Source organism: Octopus sinensis, linkage group LG5 (genome assembly GCF_006345805.1).
Source record: "Octopus sinensis linkage group LG5, ASM634580v1, whole genome shotgun sequence".
Classification (NCBI taxonomy): Eukaryota; Metazoa; Mollusca; class Cephalopoda; order Octopoda; family Octopodidae; genus Octopus; species Octopus sinensis.
In genome coordinates, this window is record NC_043001.1 from 14,878,091 (window position 1) to 14,902,360 (window position 24,270).

At 38.5% G+C, this 24,270-nt stretch overlaps 1 long non-coding RNA gene across 1 annotated transcript; it reads right to left on the reverse strand.

Annotated features, from left to right (window-relative positions):
- Window positions 1–1,768: 1,768 nt before the first annotated feature.
- Window positions 1,769–22,191, reverse strand: LOC118763480. The gene is made up of 3 exons (XR_004999239.1): window positions 22,181–22,191; window positions 13,886–13,888; window positions 1,769–1,855 (listed from the first exon to the last, which is right to left on the reverse strand). It is a non-coding gene; the product is annotated as an uncharacterized LOC118763480 (long non-coding RNA).
- Between the last annotated feature and the right edge of the window lie 2,079 nt (window positions 22,192–24,270).

Below are 24,270 nucleotides of genomic sequence, written 5' to 3' on the forward strand. Positions count from 1 at the left end.
GCCGACTGCTGCAAAAGGGAGCATATCCACTGACAGCTTTTTGGTGCGTTCAAAAATTACATAGCCCCCACAGGTTAGGGCCTGAAATACTCCAAACAGATGTATAGCATATTGCTTAGTCGAATTAGCCCATTAGTTACTCCACAAATGTTTTGTTGTCAGTGCTACACTTTCCCATCTCACCTGTTTCAACATAACTGTAATATATTATATACAAACTATGCCATTTTAATCCCGAGCAATGCCAGTTGTCTCTGCTAGTATACATACACACACACACACACACACACACACACACACACACACACACACCACACACACACACACACACACATACTCACACATATACACACATATATATATACACACACACATACACACAAACTGTAAAAATCTGTAAAACTTTCCAGAAGTTTATCGTTTAAATATATATGAGACATACATACATACACAAATACAATAACTGTTGATGATGTTGAAATTCCAATGATCTAGGTTAGATCTAGGTTGGATCTAGGTTAGAAACCGGTTCTTTCTCTATTGGCCAGAAATCTTGAAATAAAACTGAACAATGACATACATACATGCTTATTTAATCATTTAATCAAGAAATGGTTTTTACATTCAAAAAATTTCCCAAAACTTTGGAAGCTGAACATCAGTACAAACAGGATCCTGGTCGGTTGCATCACTTTTTTTCTTCAACAACAAAAACTTTTTAGCTGCAACATACACAAAAATGTATACCTTAAAACCCTTTTCCTAGATAAAAGACTTGAAGTAATATGTGATCCCTTTTTTCTTCTTCCCACCCTTTTTATTTATGTTACATATATCAAGCCTTCGTTATGAATTCATACACCAGTATATCGTTAATTAAACTATAAAACGAAAATATTTATTTGGTTGAAACTTATTTTTATATCTAAAATACATAGAATAAAAATATTTTCCCCTAATGTTAAAAAATTAAACATTTTAATTAAGCAAAAAATATATGTATATAAAAAATTGATGCATTTTCAACATTTCTCTGCATTTTCCATATATAGATACGTGTGGGTATGTGTGTGTGTGCATGCGTGCATATGTGTATACTCTTTTACTCTCTTTTATTTGTTTCAGCCATTTGACTGTGGCCATGCTGGAGCACTGCCTTTAGTCGAGCAAATTGGCCCCAGGACTTATTCTTTGTAAGCCCAGTACTTATTCTATCGGTCTCTTTTGCCGAGCCACTAAGCTATGGGGATGTAAACACACCAGCATTGGTTGTCAAGTGACAAACACAGACACACAAGCACACACACACACATACATACCCACACATACATACACACATATATATATATATATATATACAATGGGCTTCTTTCAGTTTCTGTCTACCAAATCCACTCACAAGGCTTTGGTCAGCCCGAGGTTATAGTAGAAGACACTATGTGGTTTGTAAGCAAGTTACTTACCACACAGCCACTCCCGCGCCTGTGTCTGTATAAATATGTATATGTGTGTGTGTGTGTGTGTGTATGTGTAAGTCGTCTCAGAGTCCATAAGTCAGGAAAAAATGCACTCGTATGTCTGTCAATAATGTGGGTGTAATTGAAGTGTACTGAATTATATATCCATTACGGCCAATCTTACTAATCAGTTTCACACTAGGGGTTCAACGTAGTGTTAGGTAACAGTTTGATTGTGCAGCCCTGCACTCATCAGAGGTAGCTTTTATGGAATGAAATATGGCAACTGCTCTATTGTTGGAGTCGCCATATTTCATTCCATATCGGCTACCTCTGATGAGTGCAGGGTTACATAACCGGACTGTTATCTAACACTCCATTGAATCCTTAGTGTGAAACTGATTGTAAAGATGAGCTATAATGGATATATGATGCTGTACACTCGATTATTTTATATATATATATATATATATATATATATAAATGGTAAATTTAATTTTTTCATTGTTGAATTGATAAAAAGTGGGTTTTTTCTAATTCATATATATATATATATATATATATTATATTTTGTGAAATTTGATTTAGTATTTCTAAATTGAATTTTTCCCTGTAAGTTTGGAATAATATTCCCTCATATTATTATCTATCTATATATTATATATATATATCATCATCATCATCATCATCATCGTTTAGCGTCCGTTTTCCATGCTAGCATGGGTATATATATATATATATATATATATATATATATAATATAGGCTGCCACGAAGTTACTATCTACCATTTTCACCCCCAAGGCATTATTTGGCCTAAAGGCAATGCATAAGACACTTGCTGAAGCTACATTTCAGTTTGTGATTTAAACCGAAGATCATGTGGTTGCTAAGGAAAGTTCTTAGTCACTTAGCTGTTCAGTCGTGTATGTACATGCACGCATATATGTGTATGTGAGAGTGTACGTGCATATGCATATGCATATACGTCATCATCATCATCATCGCTTAACATCCGTTTTCCATACTAGCATGAGTTGGACGGTTCAACTGGTGTCTGGGAAGCTAGGAGGCTGCACCAGGCTCCAGTCTGATCTGGCAGTATTTCTACAGCTGGATGCCCTTCCTAACGCCAACAACTCTGTGAGTGTAGTGGATGCTTTTTACGTGCCACCAGTACGGAAGCCAGTCAAGGCAGTGCTGGTATTGGCTGCGTTCAGATGGTGCTTTTTACGTGCCACCAGTACGGAAGCCAGTCAAGGCAGTGGGTATTGGCTGCGTTCAGATGGTGCTTTTTACGTGCCACCAGTACGGAAGCCAGTCAAGGCAGTGCTGGTATTGGCTGCGTTCAGATGGTGCTTTTTACGTGCCACCAGTACGGAAGCCAGTCAAGGCAGTGCTGGTATTGGCTGCGTTCAGATGGTGCTTTTTACGTGCCACCAGTACGGAAGCCAGTCAAGGCAGTGCTGGTATTGGCTGCGTTCAGATGGTGCTTTTTACGTGCCACCAGTACGGAAGCCAGTCAAGGCAGTGCTGGTATTGGCTGCGTTCAGATGGTGCTTTTTACGTGCCACCAGTACGGAAGCCAGTCAAGGCAGTGCTGGTATTGGCTGCGTTCAGATGGTGCTTTTTACGTCCACCAGTACGGAAGCCAGTCAAGGCAGTGCTGGTATTGGCTGCGTTCAGATGGTGCTTTTTACGTGCCACCAGTACGGAAGCCAGTCAAGGCGTGCTGGTATTGGCTGCGTTCAGATGGTGCTTTTTACGTGCCACCAGTACGGAAGCCAGTCAAGGCAGTGCTGGTATTGGCTGCGTTCAGATGGTGCTTTTTACATGCCACCAGTACGGAAGCCAGTCAAGGCAGTGCTGGTATTGGCTGCGTTCAGATGGTGCTTTTTACGTGCCACCAGTACGGAAGCCAGTCAAGGCAGTGCTGGTATTGGCTGCGTTCAGATGGTGCTTTTTACGTGCCACCAGTACGGAAGCCAGTCAATGCAGTGCTGGTATTGGCTGCGTTCAGATGGTGCTTTTTACATGCCACCAGTACGGAGCCAGTCAAGGCAGTGCTGGTATTGCTGCGTTCAGATGGTGCTTTTTACGTGCCACCAGTACGGAAGCCAGTCAAGGCAGTGCTGGTATTGGCTGCGTTCAGATGGTGCTTTTTACGTGCCACCAGTACGGAAGCCAGTCAAGGCAGTGCTGGTATTGGCTGCGTTCAGATGGTGCTTTTTACGTGCCACCAGTACGGAAGCCAGTCAAGGCAGTGCTGGTATTGGCTGCGTTCAGATGGTGCTTTTTACGTGCCACCAGTACGGAAGCCAGTCAAGGCAGTTGGTATTGGCTGCGTTCAGATGGTGCTTTTTACGTGCCACCAGTACGGAAGCCAGTCAAGGCAGTGCTGGTATTGGCTGCGTTCAGATGGTGCTTTTTACGTGCCACCAGTACGGAAGCCAGTCAAGGCAGTGCTGGTATTGGCTGCGTTCAGATGGTGCTTTTTACGTGCCACCAGTACGGAAGCCAGTCAAGGCAGTGCTGGTATTGGCTGCGTTCAGATGGTGCTTTTTAGTGCCACCAGTACGGAAGCCAGTCAAGGCAGTGCTGGTATTGGCTGCGTTCAGATGGTGCTTTTTACGTGCCACCAGTACGGAAGCCAGTCAAGGCAGTGCTGGTATTGGCTGCGTTCAGATGGTGCTTTTTACATGCCACCAGTACGGAAGCCAGTCAAGGCAGTGCTGGTATTGGCTGCGTTCAGATGGTGCTTTTTACGTGCCACCAGTACGGAAGCCAGTCAAGGCAGTGCTGGTATTGGCTGCGTTCAGATGGTGCTTTTTACATGCCACCGGCACAAGTATCACAACTACAATTTCCATTTGATTTTTTATATTTTGATGATGTACTCGACTCAATACGTCTCCTCAAGCACAGCAGGTTGCCCTATATATGCATGCATGTATGTATATATGTATATATGCATATATGAATACCAGGGGATGCTGGCTTTAAGGATTTTGTGAAAATGCTTGGTTGGAGGCCCAACTTTCTGAGTTCTTTTTATAGGGCTTAGAGAAACTGAAGGACCACTGCTATAAGTGTGTGAATTTGAGAGGAGAATATTTTGAATAAAATCATAATTAACTGATCCTCCAGTATTTCTTTTACCCAAAACCAGGAACTTTTCAGCACCCTATCGTACATACATACATACATACATACATACATACATACATACATACATACATACATGTACATACATACATACATACATACATACACACATGCATACATGCGTATGTATGTATGTATGTACGCATACATGTTATGCATGCACCCATGTATGCATGCATGTATGTATGCACACTCACAAAATATATATTTGTATACATATATTCTTTTACTTGTTTCAGTCATTTGACTGCGGCCATGCTGGAGCACCACCTTTAGTTGAGCAAATCAACCTCAGGACTTATTCTCTTCTGAGACTTATTCTGTCGGTCACTTTTACCAAACTGCTAGTTATGTGGATATAACCACACCAACATCGGTTGTTAAATGATTGTAGGGGGAGAATGCATACATACATACTTACATGCATATATATATATATATTATATATATATATATATATATATATATATAATATATATATATATATATATATATATATATATATCATATATATATATATATATATATATATTATATATATAATATATATATATATATATATATATATATATATATATATATATATATACATATATATATATACAAATTAGTAAATAAATGGCACAACTAAGTACCGATATTTTTACGTTCGCTATTTCCAGTAAATATCGGTACTTAGTTGTGCCATTTATTTACTAATTTGTGTATTTTTTCCTCACGGGCTACTTTTTACTGGAAGGCGATACTTTGTATTGCATTACTGATATATATATATAGTCAAGTATATATATATACACATACATACATACATACATACATACATACATATATATTATATATATACATATATATATATATAATGGTCTTCTTCCAGTTTCCATTTACCAGATCCACTCACAAGGCTTTGATCCGCCCAAGGCTATAGTAGAAGACACTTGCCCAAGCTGCCATGCAGTGGAACTGAACGCAGAACCATGTGATTGGGAAGCAAGCTTCTTACCGCACAGCCACTCCTTCGCTTTGTCTATAAAATATTGAAGCTCTTCCGAGATTTTTCTATTGATTGTTGTATAAAAGAAAACACTTCTGCTTAATCAGGTCAAGTTGAAAACACAAATCCTCTTCTGCTACGCATTTAAGTCTTAAAGTTTAACTAATCCATTGTTTTAAGACTACTCATATCGGAGTCACCCTTCCGAGAGTTATCTACTTAAAGCCAAGTAGGAAAGCATATTATTTTACTCATCATATTAGATATTTTGTTACTACTAGGGAAACTGTACAAGACAGAAGACTATTCCACACTGACCAATCCGCTTTCGGTGTTGGTCTTTATCTGTGGTCGTATCAGCAACCTCACCCAATCTGGTTAAATCCCTCATTAAACTGTGGATTCTATATCTTCCATAACATTGCTCGAACAGGATAGAATCTGTAACTTTATTTTCGGGATTCAAAAATGCAACCAAGTGATGTATTTGGTTTTCGTTCTGAAAGACAGTTTCTGTTTATTTGTATAAGTATATTTGCATGCGTGCGGGCATGCAAACATACATACTTACATCCACCATGATAGATCGTTAGCCACTACACACATTTTTTCCTCTCCTTGTTTTTTCTGTGTACCTTTCTGTAGAAGAGCGTAGGCTCGAAACGTAAAAGACTTTTTCTATTCCTGAGCGTTATACTAATACATCTGTTTGTTTTGTACACCACCTGTCTTCTTTTGTTTTTTTTGTGAACTCTCCCCCTACATACATACATACATATATACATACACACATACATACATACATACATACATACATGCACACACATACATACATGCATGCATACATATATACATGCATACATACAAACATACATACACAAACACATACATACATGCATACATATATATACACACACATACATACTTACATACACACACTCATACATACATACACCCATATACATGCATGCGGGCATGCAAGCATACATACATACATACACACACACATACATACATACACACATACATACATACACACATACATGTCGGTTACGACGACAACGATGAGGGTTCCAGTTGATCCGATCAACGGAACAGCCTGCTTGTGACATTAACATGTAAGTGGCTGAGTACTCCACAGACACGTGTACCCCTAACATAGTTCTCGGGGGAGATTCAGCATGACACAGAGTGTGACAAAGCTGGTCCTTTGAAATACAGGTACAACAGAAACAGGAAGAAAGAGTGAGAGAAAGTTGTGGCGAAAGAGTACAGCAGGGTTCACCACCACCACGACCCATGCTGGAGCCTCGTGGAGCTTTTTTCTTTTAGGTGTTTCAGTCATTTTGACTGTGGCCATGCTGGAGCACCGCCTTTTAGTTGACCCCTGGACTTATTCTTTCTAAACCTGGTGCTTATTCTATTGGTCATTTTTGCCGAACCGCTAATGTTACGGGGATGAAAACTCACCAAGATCGGTTGTCAAGAGATGGTTGAGGGACAAACATACATAAACACAAATATATATATATATATATATATATACACATACAAATATACGACGGGCTTCTTTCAGTTTCCGTCAACCAAATCCACTCACAAGGCTTTAGTTGGCCAGAGGCTACAGTAGAAGACACTTGCCCAAGGTGCCACGCAGTGGGACTGAACCCGGAACCATGTGATTGGGAAGCAAGCTTCTTACCACACAACCACGCATGCACCTATAAAAGTATGAGATGCTTACAGCACCTAGGTTTCCCCAAGCGGTCATCCATCTAGGTTCGACCGTTATTTAGAATAATCCTTTCTACTAAGGCACAATGCCTGAAATTTGTGGGGAGGGATTAAGTCGATTATATTGATTCCAGTGCGTAACTGGTACTTAATTTATCGACTCCGAAAGGATGAAAGGCAAAGTCGACCTCGGTGGAATTTGAACTCAGAACGTAACGGCAGATAAAATACAGCTACGCATTTCGCCCTGCGTGCTAACGATTCTGCCAGCTCACAGCCTTTGATGTATAAGAATAATAAATAAATAAATAATTGTATGTTTTGTGTCTGTGTTTTGTGTCGACTTTGCCTTTCATCCTTTTGGGGTCGATAAATTAAGTACCAGTAACGCACTGAAATCGATATAACCGACTTAATCCGTGTGTCTGTCCTTGTTTCTCCCCTCTGTGTTTAGCTCCTTGTGGGTAGTAAAAGAAATAGGTATTTCGTCTGTCACTACGTTCTGAGTTCAAATTCCGCTGAGGTCGATTTTGCCTTCCATCTTTTTGGGGTCGATAAATTAAGTACCAGTGAAACACTGGGGTCAATGAAATCGACTTATTGGTGTGTTTACACAAATTGGTGTGTTTACGTCCCCATAACCTAGCGGTTCTCTTGATCGATGAAATAAGTACCAGGTTGAAAAAAAAAATACGTGCAGTCGTTTCATTCAACAAATTCTTCAAGGCGGTGCCACAGCATGGTCGCTGTCAAACGATTACAACAATTAAAAGTAGATAGATAGATAGACAGACAGACAGACTCACAGACAGATAGATAGATAGATAGATATTGATAGACAGATAGATAGATAGATAAATAGACAGATAAATAGATGGATAGAGAGATAGAGAGAGAGATAGATAGATAGATGGATAGAGAGATAGATAGAGAGATAGATAGATAGATAGATAGATAGATAGATAGATAGATAGATAGATGGATAGAGAGAGAGATAGATAGATAGATGGATAGAGAGATAGATAGAGAGATAGAGAGATAGATAGATAGATAGATAGATAGATAGATAGATGGATAGAGAGATGGATAGATAGATAGATGGATAGAGAGATAGATAGAGAGATAGATAGATAGATAGATAGATAGATAGATAGATAGATAGATAGATAGATAGATAGATAGATAGATAGATAGTTAGACCCTCAAGTACGATCAATGATTATTTTTAATAAGGCTACACACTTGTTGAAGAAATATGATGTCGAGTAATATCGACCTCATTAATAGAACTGTGTCGTTTTTTTTTAGGGAGACTGAAAGAATGGATCGCAGAGTTAATACCGTTGGGATTTGAACTCAGAACGTACTCAACAGCAAAGACATTTTGTTCGTGGTTGCAGTATTTCTGTCATTCCATCGTCTGTCACAACATAATTATGTCAGTTGCAAGTAGAAAAATCGATAATAACAATATAAGTATCGGGGATAAATGATAGCGTAACGACTGCGGCAGCGTAGGGCTGTTGCGATATTTAATGAAACAATCAGCTGTAACGGCAATAAGGATAAAGATAATGAGCAAATAAATAAATAAATGGCATCTTTACATGAGTTATATATTGATGTGGAGAGAGATATAAGACACCAGACATCGATATAATGACTGAACAAAATTGGAAGACATCTAATTTTCAAAGTACAGAGGAATAGAGAGGTAAGTATTTCGTTTTAAGTAGTTAGAAAGTGAAAGACAAACTCGGTAAAAGTCGCCGTCGGTGGCGATCTTTCGTTTGTAGTAGCACGTTTCCGTCGATGATTTCCGTAAAAAAAACTTTTATTTTTTTACATATGGGCTTGCAGGAACATTTGAAGTAATGAGAGCGAAAGAGACTAAGAGGAAGCGATTTTATGACGAGGGAATTTCTTTTGAAGTTACCGAAGCATTGATGTACATGTGTGTGTGTGTGTGTGTGTTTGATGGGGTGTGGGAGACAGACAGTATGTTGTGTAAGTGAAGTGCTTCTGTTAGTGTGTGTGAAGAGACAGAGAGAGTAATGTGTGAAAGAGAGAGATAAATGAAATTTTTTACTCGGTGTATGTGTATATGTATGTATGCATGTATGTGTGTGTGTGTATGTATCTATGTATGTGTGTATGTATGTGTGTATGTATCTATGTATGTATGGCCGATTCAGTGTACACTGAATCGGCCATACAGACACCAGGATTCGGACAAGTCGGTATTAGCCGGACACTTGGCAAGAAATTAAAGATGAACTAGGGAGTACTGTACTTTAACGTGTACTAGCAGTATCGCCCGGCGTTGCTCGGGTTTGTTTCGACCCTTTAGAATTGGAATTTTGGAAAAGTAAAAATTATGTAGCTTGTTATTCTCTTTGAGTGAACATTTTTCTGGTTGAAATACACCGAGAAATGGCGACACAGCAGTAAAAAAAATCGTAAATAATAGGGATTTTTATAGAAAAAAAGCACCTTTTTGATGTAAATAATTTTTGGTGTTAACATGGTCCGATTTGAATTTTTTATTCTACGGAAGGAAGAGCAAGCCTTCTTCTATCATACTCTCAATTTTGGTCAACTTGCGCCGCAAGGGTCTCGGAGGAGAAAGTGTTAGTTGAAGGCTACCTAACCTGCCATACACAGACAAGTTCAGCTTTATATATAGAGAGATAAGGAACCCCCTAATTTTGGGGGTTTAAAATTTGGTGAAAATGTTTTTTGAGGGATTATAATACTATCCATCTATAAGAAACTCCCATATTTTTTAAATGTAATTTTTTACAAAAAAGGGTTCCTTATACACGTTAAAATACAATAGTTATTCTAATTGGTTTCCAGTTTTGGCACAAGAACAGCAATTTCGAGGTTGGGTATAAGTCAATTGCAACAACTCCAGCGCTTAACTGGTGAAAAGACTTCCGCCCCTCCCCCCATTTTTGTGTCGCAAAAAAAGTTTTAAAAAAGGGTGGTTTTTTGGTGGTGGGGACAGACTTGCCCAACTGGTACTTATTTAATGATCCTGGAAGAATGAAAAGGCAAAATTGGCTGATGCCAGTACCGCCTGACTGACTCTCATGCTAGCGGCATGCAGTAAGCACCATTCATGCGTGGTTCATTTCCAGTGCTGCCTGACTGGCTCCCCGTGCCAGCAGCACATAAAGAGCATCATCTGAAAGTGGTCGATGCCAGCCCCACCCTGCTCTGACTGGCTCCTGTGCTTGTAGCACGTAAAAAGCATCATCTGAACGTGGCCGATGCCAATACTGCCTGACTGGCTCCCGTGCCGGTGACACGTAAAAAGCACCCACTACACTCTTGGAGTGGTTGGCGTTAGGAAGGGCATCCAGCTGTAGAAACCTTGCCAGGTCAGATTGGAGTCTGGTGTGGCCTCCTGGCTTGCCAGTCCCCAGTGAAACCATCCAACCCATGCCAGCATGGAAAACGGACGTTCAACGATGATGATGATGATGATTTTTCTCCAGTGCCATTACAATTCTGCTATATTATCACCCTAGTAGTTATACCACTTATCTATTGCTTCTCTGTCTACATCAGATTGTTTTGCAGTGCATCGTTCCCCACCAATTAAATTAAACTCTACAGAGCATGGTAGTAGGAAAAAAAGACCCAGAGAAGAAAGAATTTGGTCGAATGCTTCAATAATGCTTGCACATACAATGCCTGTAAATTTTTCATTTTTGCTTTCGTCTTTTTGTTTTTTTATCTGAATATCTGAACATGTCTGGCAACTCACCAAACACATAACTCATTACAGTACATTGCTGAATTATTAATTAACTCCAACGGTGCAAGAAACTTAAAGCTAATTTCAATATCAATTGTCATGGTGGAGAATGGATAGGCAGCAATGTTAGAGAGTCTCCGAGTTCAAATCCTGCCAAGGTTAATTTTATATTTTATTGTTTTTGAATTGATAAAAAAAGTACCGAATCTGATGACATAAAAGATGCAGAGGTGTATTAGATGCACCCCAATACCAGCAGCATACATTCAGGAACAAAAGACTTTGATGTATTACAGCTTATGGAAAGTCCAACTTTGCTTATAAGTTCAGGGCAATTTCGGAGGGGCATATTTTAAAGAAAAAGTACATTTTGTATGCCATGAAATGTGATATGAAATCAAGGCGGTAGATTACCAAACTGTAAAGAACTTCAAATTGAATGCTTTATGGTATTTGCTCTGGCTCTTTGCATTCTGAGTTCAAATCCCACTCTGGTTTATGTGAGTGGAGGACTTAATCCATCAGCCATTTAAAATCAACCACCAAGTAACTTGGATGCTTTTAGCTAAGTCCACTCTGTTGCAAGAATTTGGGCCAAGTTTCCAATTTAGGATACCTCTCCCTCTTTCCCCATCTCTCTCTCTCTTTCTCTCTCTCCCTCTCACCCACTCCTTCCCTACCTTTCTCCCACTAGTCTCTTTTCCCAACTAAAAGATGTGAAAAAAAACTATCCCTGGAGAAGCAATTCCTTTCAATCAGATCAAGAGTTAATTATGTCCTCCACAATTCTCACAGTTGACTGCTGTTTGGAAGGTTTAATCAATTCTTCAATACATAAACAATTTTGAAATGAACTTTTCAATTTGAAAAGAAAAAGAAGAAAACTCACTTTCATTTTATTGGCGTTTTTTAGCACAAGGCTAATGTCAAGTTTTGCTGAATTAGTTTTCTCACTTTCTGGATTACTGGATTAGAACAAATGGAATAGGTACAGAGTTGCGTCATCAGAGTATAAGGGAAAAACCAATGAAAAAGATACTGAGTGACTTATTTGAGTATAAGGAATAGATCAAACATACAGTTACGTTACTCAGGTTCTACATGCAATAGAACAAAAGAAAGATATATTGGGTTACATTATCAGGGTATTTATCAATATATTGTTCAACACGGTGCCTGCGATTCTTTCACAGAGATAAGACTGATCTGTGGTTTTCTAGATACAGCTATATATATATATTTCTTTTTCTTGTTTGATAATGGACTGAGGTAGGGATGCACCTTCATTTGCCACCTAGCTTTGCCTAGCAGACTTTTTCTCCACTGTATAACTCATGTTTAGAGCATTTTTGTATGAGATTGTTTGGAAAAAAAAAAAGAGAGAGAGATGGAACTGTCTTTTTTCAATTTTTTTCACTCATTCTTTCATTTATGAAAATTTGTGTCTAAATTGTTATTGCTGCTGCCATAGTATCGTTTATTTGTATGTGTGTGTGAATATGTGCTTTCTGCAGATAAATATTTTCTTTTCTCCTGTTGAATGTCCATAAAAACGTGGGGGGAAAAACTGTTGTTTCACAAATCAAAGTCGTGGAAATAAATGTATAACTGTGTAGTTGATTTGACCCAGTCATTTCCATGTTTTTCAACCCCTGGCATACTGAATAATGCATTAATTCTATCAACATTAAAAAAGTTTTATAGTTGTATTCTATAGAATACGAATATTAAAATTGTTTTAAAAAAGAAAGGGTTGGTGCATGAATTGTACTTTATCACCAAAGAGTACACATATACTTGTGCAGTGCATGAAAAACACTAAAGTTAAAAAAAAAATATTCTGGAATATTCCTGCTCACCACAAAAACTTGTGATCAGGCATTCAGTCCATAAATGGTACACAAGTGTGCTGCGACGCACGTCTGAATCAATTGATCCCCACTGCATGACTGGTACTTTATTTCATCGATTCTAGAAAGGCGAAAGGAAGGGCAGCTCCCGTTGGAGTCGGACATGGCTGTGTGGTAAAGAAATTAAGTTTTTGTAGGCATGAAGTTTTGGAGTCAGTCCTACTCGTTGACAAGTATCTTCTAACATAACCTTGGTTAACCAATATCTTGTAAGTATAAGTGGTATATGCAAAGTGTTGAAGCATGTGGTACATGCATGTGTGTGTGTGTACGTGTACATATGTGTGTATGTATATGTGTGTGTATGTAGAAATTAACTAAAGAACTCAGACAGCTAGTTTATAGATAAATTGCAAATAAGATTATAAGCGTATGTTTAATAAACATACACTTGACTTTATTATGTATTATTAGATTAAATGACATGATTAAATTAAATGCCTCTCTTTGTAAAACGAACCAAATTATAGCTCCATTAGTTTTGCCTGGTTATCACCAGCTTATCATTTACTGTCTATATGTTCCTTCTTTCTTTCTTATTTATCTATTTCTTCACACACACAAACACGCACACACCACACACACACACACAGAGGGTGCGATGGGTAAATGGTCGCCATTTTATATTTTAAATTTCATGCATGCGCATTGTTTGCTTTCGATTTTGTTGACTACACAGTATAGTAGGGGCTGTTGGGTACCGTCTGTGAGAAAAGCAGCACCATAATGCAATTCACTGCCAGAAATTTGGAGACGACATGCTGTACTGCTTGGCATTCGTACTAGAAGCTCCAATACAACCATTTCAGAGTATTTGGGTGTCGATCTGAGGACATGTACCGAGAGTGATAAAAGTCAAACACCCACTTGACATCATGGTGTTTGGAGTGACCACTAGTGATGGTGACGTTATGCCTCCATTCATCTTCCCACATGGCCTCAGACTCAACACAGAGGCCTACATCAAGTGTCTGGAGAAGGTAGTGCTGCCCTGGGTCAAGAGGGTGGCTGCTTGAAGACCCTACGTATGTCTGGCAACAGGACTCTGCACCAAGCAGGAGAACCCAGTCATGGCTGTCAGAAAATGTTTTCGACTATATCACCTATAACATCTGATCATCTAACTTCCCAGACTGCAACCCCCTTCATTATTATGTGTGAGGTGCAGTTGAATGAGAGACCAAAAAAACTCCTTGAAATACCAAATATGAACTGAAGACAAGTATTATGGTAGCATTCATCAACTTAAACAAGGAGACTGTCCAGAAGAGCTGTAGGAGATTCCAAAGTCGTCTGGAGACTGTGGTTGAAGCCAATGGCTATTTTATTGAATAAATTTACTCTTTAATATTTCAAGATATTTTTATGTAATTTGGTAAATATACCTGTTAGAATGAGATGTCAGGGTTATTTTCATTTTTGCGTAATTTTGACGACAGTTTATTCACTGCATCCTCTCTCTCTCTTTCTATATATATATATATCTATATACGTATATATATATATATATATATATATATATATATATATAATATATATATATATATATATATATATATATATATATATATATATATGAGAGAGAGAGAGAAATTAGGTGGGTATGTTCTAGTATCCATAAATGTGTGTATCAAGACATTCATTAGTCACGCACAGTAATTAATTAAAATACTGTAACAACATGTGTGGATCAATTAATTGCCAACGAGTTTACATTCAAGACTAAAAGCATGTTTAATGCAACAAATGACAACAATGAAGAGTAATTTCAAATGATTAAGATATTAATTCTAGATCAGTACATTACGTCAGCCTGCGTTTATCTATACGCCCATCATGCAGAAGGCATACCTGAGGAATTTTCCAGTCATTGTTTTAAATTATGTAATCAATGAGTAATTATGTCCATATGTTCTCTAAGTCATTCTAAGACCCTGTAGTTAGATTATATTTTGTTGAAGAGGTCTAATAAGAGTGAAACATGTTCATAATTTTCACCATACTTGCTAAAGGTCTGACTTGTACCCCACAACATGTCTTCTGTGTAAACTTTCTTCAGGAGAATTGTCAATAACGCTGATAGTTGTTCTTTCCCATAGTGGGATGTAATTTATATTGATTAAACATTCTTTTTCGCTCACTACACAAAGTATCTTAGCCTGCACTTAGCTATATATTCTTCATGCAGAAGGCGTTCTTAGTAAACTTTTTAATATGATTAAGAGTGGCTGTGTGGTAAGTAGCTTGCTTACCAATCACATGGTCATGGGTTCAGTCCCACTGCGTGGCACCTTAGGTAAGTGTCTTCTACTATAGCCTCAGGCCGACCAAAGCCTTGTGAGTTGATTTGGTGGACGGAGGCTGGAAGGGGCCCGTCGTGTATGTGTGTGTGTGTGTGTGTGTGTGCGCGTGTTTGTTCCCCACCCCCAACATCGCTTGACAACTGATGCTGGTGTATTTATGTCCCCGTAACTTAGTGGTTTGGCAATAGAGACCGATAGAATAAGTACTAGGCTTACAAAGAATAAGCTCTGGGGTCGATTTGCTTGACTAAAGGCGGTGCTCCAGCATGGCCACAGTCAAGTAAAAGAATAAAAGAAAGAATATATATTAAGGAGGAGTAAGTACTGCCTCAAGTCCTAGGATTCATGGGGTCGATTACCCGGTTCCCATGGCGTATATGTGACTGAGATCACCAAATCCCTCCTGAAGGGGACACTGGTCTATCACAGGGATACTAATTTACAGTTGAGTGAACTAGAACAATGTGAAATTAAGTGTTATGCTCAAAAATACAACGCACTACTGTCTGGGAATTGAAACCACGACCTTGTAATTGGAAGTGCAACACCCTAACCACTTCACCACGCACCTATAAAGATACGTCCATTATATAATTCAATATTTTTGTGTACTGCTTCCCTTTGCAGTAAGGAGCCCCTGCGTGGTAGCTAGATCTTTGTAAATTGATTTGGGGGTGAGGAAGCAAAGAAAAAAGGGAACACACAACACAATATAAATTCATGAATAGACCCCCGCACGATGTATTCATAAAAAAAAGGTTGAGGTTTGAAGTGGGACTGCTAAAAAAAAATCAATACTATATAATTAGGCTGTTTGATGAATTTGTCGATAATTGTCTGGGAAACTGCATTTGGTGAGGGTGTTACTGATAACTAATCAATAGGGCAACGAGCAATAATATTGATCTTCATCAACTTTATTAAAAAAAAAACCTAGCTGGAATGGTTGTTAGTCGCCATTATTATAACTGAACATTTTCATTGCCATCAGACTACAGTAAAATACAAGGAGGTGGTTGGATTAACTAGGAACCGCTAGCAATAGATGTAAGACCAGCTCTGCTAACCATATCGATCTCACCGTTCTTTGAGGACTTGCAGATACCATGACGAAAACCCGTCTTTCAAACCAAGCCAATATACATATATATTTGTATGTGTGTGTGTGTGTGTGTATTCTTATGTATATGTGTGCATGTTTGAATATATAAGTATATTTATATATCTTATATATATATATTTAAACACACACATACCTACCTACTTACATACATACATGCATGCATGCATACATATATACATACATACAAGTGTGTGTGTGTGTGTGTGTGAGATATCACTTCTGTATACACACACACACACACACACACGCATATATATACATACATACATATCTATCTATCTGTGTGTAATGGTTTGATGTGAAAGGCGGTTTACATGATCTCTGCAAGTACTCAAATATATATATATATACTCTTTTACTCGTTTTAGCCATGTAGTCATGGTCATGCTGGAGCACCATATATATATAAACAAATATAACCAATATATATTATATACAATGTATATAATATATATTTATAAACACGTGTGTATGAGTGTGTATTCTCAGACTAGAAGAACTCCACTTTACCATCCAGCTATGTCTAGCAACTTTGAGAAAAACTACGTGTTGCATGATCTACCCTGAAATAATATTATCAATGATATCACCAAAGCCCTACCATACCGTGGTGGCCGGTAGCCTGGCTCATCAGGGCCGGTTTCCCAGCTTCCTTGGCGTATAGGTTCCTCACCTGGACAGGACGCTGGTCCGTCACAGGTGAGCTGCAAGATGCAGGAGGAAAGAGTGAGAGAAAGTTGTGGCGAAGGGGTCTACAGAAATTCGCCATTACCTTTTGCCGGAGCCGCATGGAGCTTAGGTGTTTCGCTCATAAACACACACATTGCCCGGTCTGAAATTCGAACACGCGATCCCTCGACCGCGAGTCCGCTGCTTTAACCACTAGGCCATGTGCCTCCGCAACACCTCCACATCCTCTTCATCCGTGAACTTCACAAAAAGCCTGAACTCATTATGACCTGCAGCTGTAATGCACTAAGGGCCTATTACCTCAACAACCAATCAATAGGTGAACCTTGTAGGTAAACCGTTATTTAGCTTCATCCACGTACTCCGACACACACCATATAATACTGCAAATGCCTGCTCCTCTCCCAGAGACACACAGACACATTCATAGTTACTTATGGCTTAGAAAGAGTTTACTCACTTCACGAACATAAAACGTATATAAACCCATGAATCCGCATGTTCAATGGACTTGACCACATCACACACATCTATAAAAGCTTGCACAAGCAATCGATACCACCACACATGCACACTCACACACAAGCAGACATACGCACACATACATACCTATATATACATATACGCACACATATACACACACAGAGGGAGGGAGAAAGCGAAAAAATACAAACATGCATACTATATACACACATATACACACATACACACACACACATATAATCACACAGATACACATGTACACACACACATACATATATACATACATATTGCTAAGTATCATAGTCGATGTGAAACCGATGGTAAGTCATTAAATATGCACACCATGCACATAGGCACCAAACACCAAATGCTCACAGACTAATTTCAATGCGATAACGCCACATGCACACTTGCACACATACACATTAGCTTATACCTATTTCTTTACTACCCACAAGGGGCTACACACAGAGAGGACAGACACATGAGTTAAGTCGATTATATCGACCCCAGTGCATAACTGGTACTTAATTTATCGACCCCCAAAAGGATGAAAGGCAAAGTCAACCTCGGCGGAATTTGAACTCAGAACATAGCGGCAGATGAAATACAGCTACGCATTTTGCCCGGCATGCTAACGTTTCTGCCAGCTTGCCTACATTAGCTAATACCATGACCATTATCCATCTCCTATTCATAGCATTGAAAATGCACATATACAGCACAGGCATGGCTATGTGGAAAGAAGCTTGCTTCCCAACCTCAGGGTTCCAGGTTCAGTCTGACTGTGTAAAATCTTGGGCAAGTGTTTTCTACTATAAACTCGGGTTTTTCAAAGCCTTGTGAGTGGATTTGGTTGACAGAAACTGAAAGAAACTCATTGTATATATATTAAAGGTGGCGAGCTGGCAGAATCGTTATCACGCCGGGCGAAATGCTTAGCAGTATTTCGTCTGCTGAGTTCAAATTCCACCGAGGTCAACTTTGCCTTTCATCCCTTCAGGGTCGATAAATAAAGTACCAGTTATGCATTGGGGTCGATGTAATTGACTTAATCCCTTTGTCTGTCCTTGTTTGTCCCCTCTATGTTCAGCCCCTTGTGGGCAATAAAGAAATATATATATATTAATGAGTGTGAGTGCATGTCTTTGCTTCTGTTTGCTACCCTGCTGCTTGACAACTGGTGTTGTTGTGTTTATGTCTCTGTAACTTAGTGGTTCAGCAAAAGAAACTGACAGAATAAATACCAGGCTGAAAAAAAATGACTAGCACTTGGGTTGATTCGTTTGACTAAAATCTCTTGAAGGCTGTGCTCCAGCATGGCCGCGGTCGAATGACTGAAACAAGTTAAAGATTAAAGATATATAAATACACACACAACATATAACACATGCTCTCCATATGACAGCGCAAACCTATTCCAGCCCTAAACTTGCACACACACACACACACACCACACACACAAACACACATACACACGCGCACACACAAACACACACACACGCACACACACAGACACACACACACACACATGGCTATATCAGGTTGTAAACGCTGGTCCTCATCTGGTCACTGAAGTTAAGCAACGTAGAACCTAGTTATAACTTCGATGAGTGACCACTTCAAAAACCAATCTGTTGTAAGCATCTTTTAAGGTGGTGTTCCAGCATGGTCGAAGTCTAATGATTGAAAGAAGTAAAAGAATAACAGAATAACACAATTAAATAAGTACCAGTTACTCACTGGGGTCGATGTAATTGACGTAATCCGTTTGTTTGTCCTTGTCTGTCCCCTCTGTGTGTACCCCCTTGTGGGCAATAAAGAAATAAGAAACTTGAAGCCTTCCACATGTGCTATTTGCAGAACATATGCAACATAAAATGGTAAGATAAGGTATCCAATGCCAAAATCTTAGAAAAATGTGATAACTCCAGTACCCAAAGCATGTTGATGAGAATTCAGTGAAGATGAGTAGGACATGTTGTTCAAATGGAAAATCATCATCATCATCATTTAGTGTCCGTTTTCCATGCTAGCATGGGTTGGACAGTTCAACTGGGGTCTGTGAAGCCAGAAGGCTGCACCAGGCCCAGTCTGATCTGGCAGTGGTTCTACGGCTGGATGCCCTTCCTAATGCCAACCACTCTGTGAGTGTAGTGGGTGCTTTTTACGTGCCACCCGCACAGGTGCCAGACAGAGCTGGCAAACGGCCACGAACGGATGGTGCTTTTTATGTGCCACTGGCACGAGGGCCCACATTTCGAAAATTCTTCTGTATTTCCAACAAGTGGAGAGATATTGCGGCAGAGGAAAACCTCTCTTTAGATATGAAGATAAGTTGAAGCAATTACTGAAAAATCTCTACAGCTTAAGCTGCCATCTTCGGAAAGTCATTGCCTGGATCAATCTGCATGGCGGGAAATGTGTCTCGAAGCATCCAAACAATTTGAGTTGTAGAAAAAGAACAATAGAAGAATCATATCCGGCAACCAATAGACATTTGCCCACTCCTAGGCAAAACCGAAATCATCAATGTCCTCATTGTGACTTCATAACAAAAATCTATTCCTGGACTGAAATCACATTCACGCATCCGTCGCAAATACTCACTGCTTCTTAGTGTTCTTTCCTTTCTTTTTCTACTTAACTTCAAGTTCTCTCCTTCAAACACTCATACAGCAAAACCGATGGGAGCAACCATCATCGTTATAATTATGTAATAAAGAAATCATCATCATCATTATTATTGAGGTTTCAGGGAAATCTTGTACAGTGGAGTTCCTCGATTATCCCTAAGGGGCCTTCCTGTATTGGGGGGGGGGCACACACATCTCTGTCATCCTCCCCGCCACTCTTTTTTTAAACCTTTGTATATATATATATATATATATATATATATATAATAATAATAAATATTAGGGAATAAATCCAAATTTACAGGGAAAAATCAGATTTAGGATTGAATCCAATTTTATAGTAAAATATAATATAATATTAATTAGAGACAAAACCACTATTATGCAAATCAAACAAAGAAAGACTTAATCCAATACATAAAAAATTTTATATAAATTAAATAAAATTAAGTTATCCACTACAATTGTTTCCTGTCACTTCTAAGGACATTCATCAGGTGGTTTCAATACCTTCTATTCAATTTAAAATTATGTAGTGGATAACTTAATTTTATTTATTTATATAAAATTTTTTATGTATTGGATTAAGTCTTTCTTTGTTTGATTTGCATAATAGTGGTTTTGTCTCTAATTAATATTATATATATATATATATATATATATATATATATATATATATATACGATGGGCTTCTTTCAGTTTCTGTCTACCAAATCCATTCACAAGGCTTTGGTTGCCCCGAGGCTATAGTAGAAGACACTTGCCCAAGGTGCCACACAGTGGGACTGAACCCGGAACCATGTGGTTGGTAAGCAAGCTACTTACCACAAAGCCACTCCTACGCAAATAAATGAAATCATTATTATTATTATTATTATTATTATTATTCAGTAGTCTTATTTTTATAACGTGCTTTCACTTCACATGCCTTGGGTATGTGCTGTGGTTTGTTGTGATGCTCTTATTTTCACTGTATTGAAAGTGTATTGCGTAGGATGTGTGCATGTTATATGTTTGTAAGTCCTGGTGTTTTTGTTATGTATTTGTCTGAATATTTTTTTATCATACCTATTGCGCCCACTATGATAGGAATTGTTTCTGCTTTTAGATTCCACATTCGAGTTACCTCTATTTCCAGGTCTTTGTATTTTGAAAGTTTCTCCATTTCTTTTAGAGAAATGTTGCCATTTGCTGGTATTGATACATCAGTTAGAAAGCCTTTTTTTCTTCATGATCTCTGACAACTATATCTGGCCATTTGTCTTTAATTTCTCTATCTGTGTGTATTGGCATATCCCATAGTATGGTTGCTTTCTTGTTTTCTGTGACCTTTTCTTGCATGTGCCATTATTATTATTATTATTATTATTATTATTATTATTATTATTATTATTATTATTATTATTATTATTATTATTATTCAGTAGTGTTATTTTTGTAATGTGCTTCCACTTCACTACTGAGTGCAGCTCTGTGTGCCTTGATTCCACATTTAAGTTACCTCCATTTCCAAGTCTTTGTATTTTGAAAGTTTCTCCATAGTAGTAGTAGTAGCAGCAGCAGTAGTTGTGGTGGTCGTAGCTGTTGCAGTGTTTGAATATCAATTTGAGCATGTATGTACATGCACGATGTGTGTGTGTGTGTGTGTGACTAACAGAACACATTAATCAATAACACGCACCAAACAGGGGTGGGTGGTACTACAGCCCAGACCGAGGAAAAAAACCCATTTGTCATTGATAATCAATAATAATGTTATGATTTGCACCTATGTAATTACACACTATTCAATACTCATATCGAATTTCGGCACAAGGCCAGCAGTTTCAGAGGGAGAGGGTAAGTCGATTACATTGACCCCTCCCCAGTATATGACTGGTACTTATTTTATCGACCTCCGAAAGAATGGAAGGCAAAGTCGACATTGGTGGAATTTGAAACCAAGACGTTAAAATGGACAAAATGCCACTAAGCATTTCGCCTGGTCTGCAAGCAATTCTGCTAGTTCGCCATCTTAAAGTGTCTTGCTCAATGCGCTGCCAGGAACCAAACTCATGACTTTATGATCATTAACAGGATACCCTAACCATTAAGCCACGCGTCTTCACCTTTGTGTATTTCATACTGAGGATGCATGTTTTCTTCTTCTTCTCTTCTTCTTCTTCTTCTTCTTTCTTCTTCTTCTTCTTTTCTTCTTCTTCTTCTTCTTCTTCTTCTTCTTCTTCTTCCAGTCAGGAACCACAAAGAATAATCTCTAATTCGAGCCTACTCTAAGCTACTAAGAATGCGTGTGGCAACTTGAAGATCCACCCACCACATGCGATAGACTGGCGGTTGCACGACGGCTATGTTGTTATCCTCATTCCGTAAACGGTGGCTTTTAACGGGTGAAAAGCTGAACCATCCTGGGGTACAGAGGATCCGCAATCTAGACTAGGGTCTGAAAGTTTACCACATAATAGTAGGTTACACCATGGTTCCTCTGCTTTGTGGCAGAAGTAGGAAGAAAGAGTGAGAGAAAGTTGTGGTGGAAGAGTACAGCGTGAGAACTACGTTAAGAGTACACGTGTCTCTAGAATGCACAGCCACTTGCATGTTAATAAATGAGCTGCGACGTCACTAGTGCCAAGCTGTATCAGCCTTTCCCTTTCCCTTGGATAACATCGGTGGCGTGAGAGGGGAGTGTGCTATGCCTGGACGACTGCTGGTCTTCCATAAACAACCTTGCCCAGACTTGTGCCTCGGAGGGTAACTTTCTAGGTGCAATCCCATGGTCTAAAATATATATATATATATATATATATGATGATGATGATATATATATATATGTGGAGGCACAATGGCCCAATGGTTAGGGCAGCGGACTTGCGGTCGTAGGATCGCGGTTTCAATTCCCAGACCGGGTGTTGTGTGTGTTTATTGAGCGAAAACACCTAAAAGCTTCATGAGGCTCCGGCAGGGGATGTACTCTTTCACCACTCTTTCTCCCATTCTTTCTTCTGTTGGCCTGCTCGCTTAGCCAGCGGGGGGTGGCGTCATGCGGAAGGCTAAAACAATGTGAACGCATTGTGACCAGTGATGTGTAACAACATCTGATGGACTGGTCGGTCACGTGATGATATATATATATATATTATATATATATATATATTATATATATATATATATATATATATATATATATATATATATATATATATAAGTGTGTGTATAAACACACATACACACACACAAACATATGCATGTATGTACGTATGTATACATACATGCATTTATATAGGCCCACAAATACACACATGTACATACATACAAGCAAACATGTATACATGCCTGCATACTTGTTTGTGCATACATTTGTATATAAATGTAAGTACATATGTATATGTATGTGTATATATGCAAATTTCTATGCCGACAAGCACACACACACACACATGAACACACTGATATACACACATATATATACTGTATTAAGTTGTTCATTGAACTGTAGTTTTCTACATTGTTTGATCTCTCTCTCACTTTCTCTGTATATATATATATATATATATATATATATATTATATATATACACACATACACATATATGTATACACACATACACATATATGTATATATGTATATATATATATATATATATAATTATAATAAAGGGTTAAAAACAACAAGTTGCTCAAAACCACATACCGAAAATATTAGAAATAGCAGCCAAAATTGGTCAGTATTTCCTCTACTAGTAAAAAGTCTCCACAAACAAACAGAATTTGTAAGCTGTATATGGCAAAAAAAGGCAGAAAATAATGAAAACCCAGCCTCTGGATTAATTATAGACGACTCGTTTCTGGATTAGAACCGAAGGTTCATTTCCTTGTCAATATAATATTTCCTATAGATCTAGAAATGCTAGGGGAAAAAAAAACTTACCCGCTACACCAGTACGATCTGCAACATCGGACGGCTTAACGGAACTGCTAGCATTCGTACATCTATGCCGACATGCGAATTCATATTTC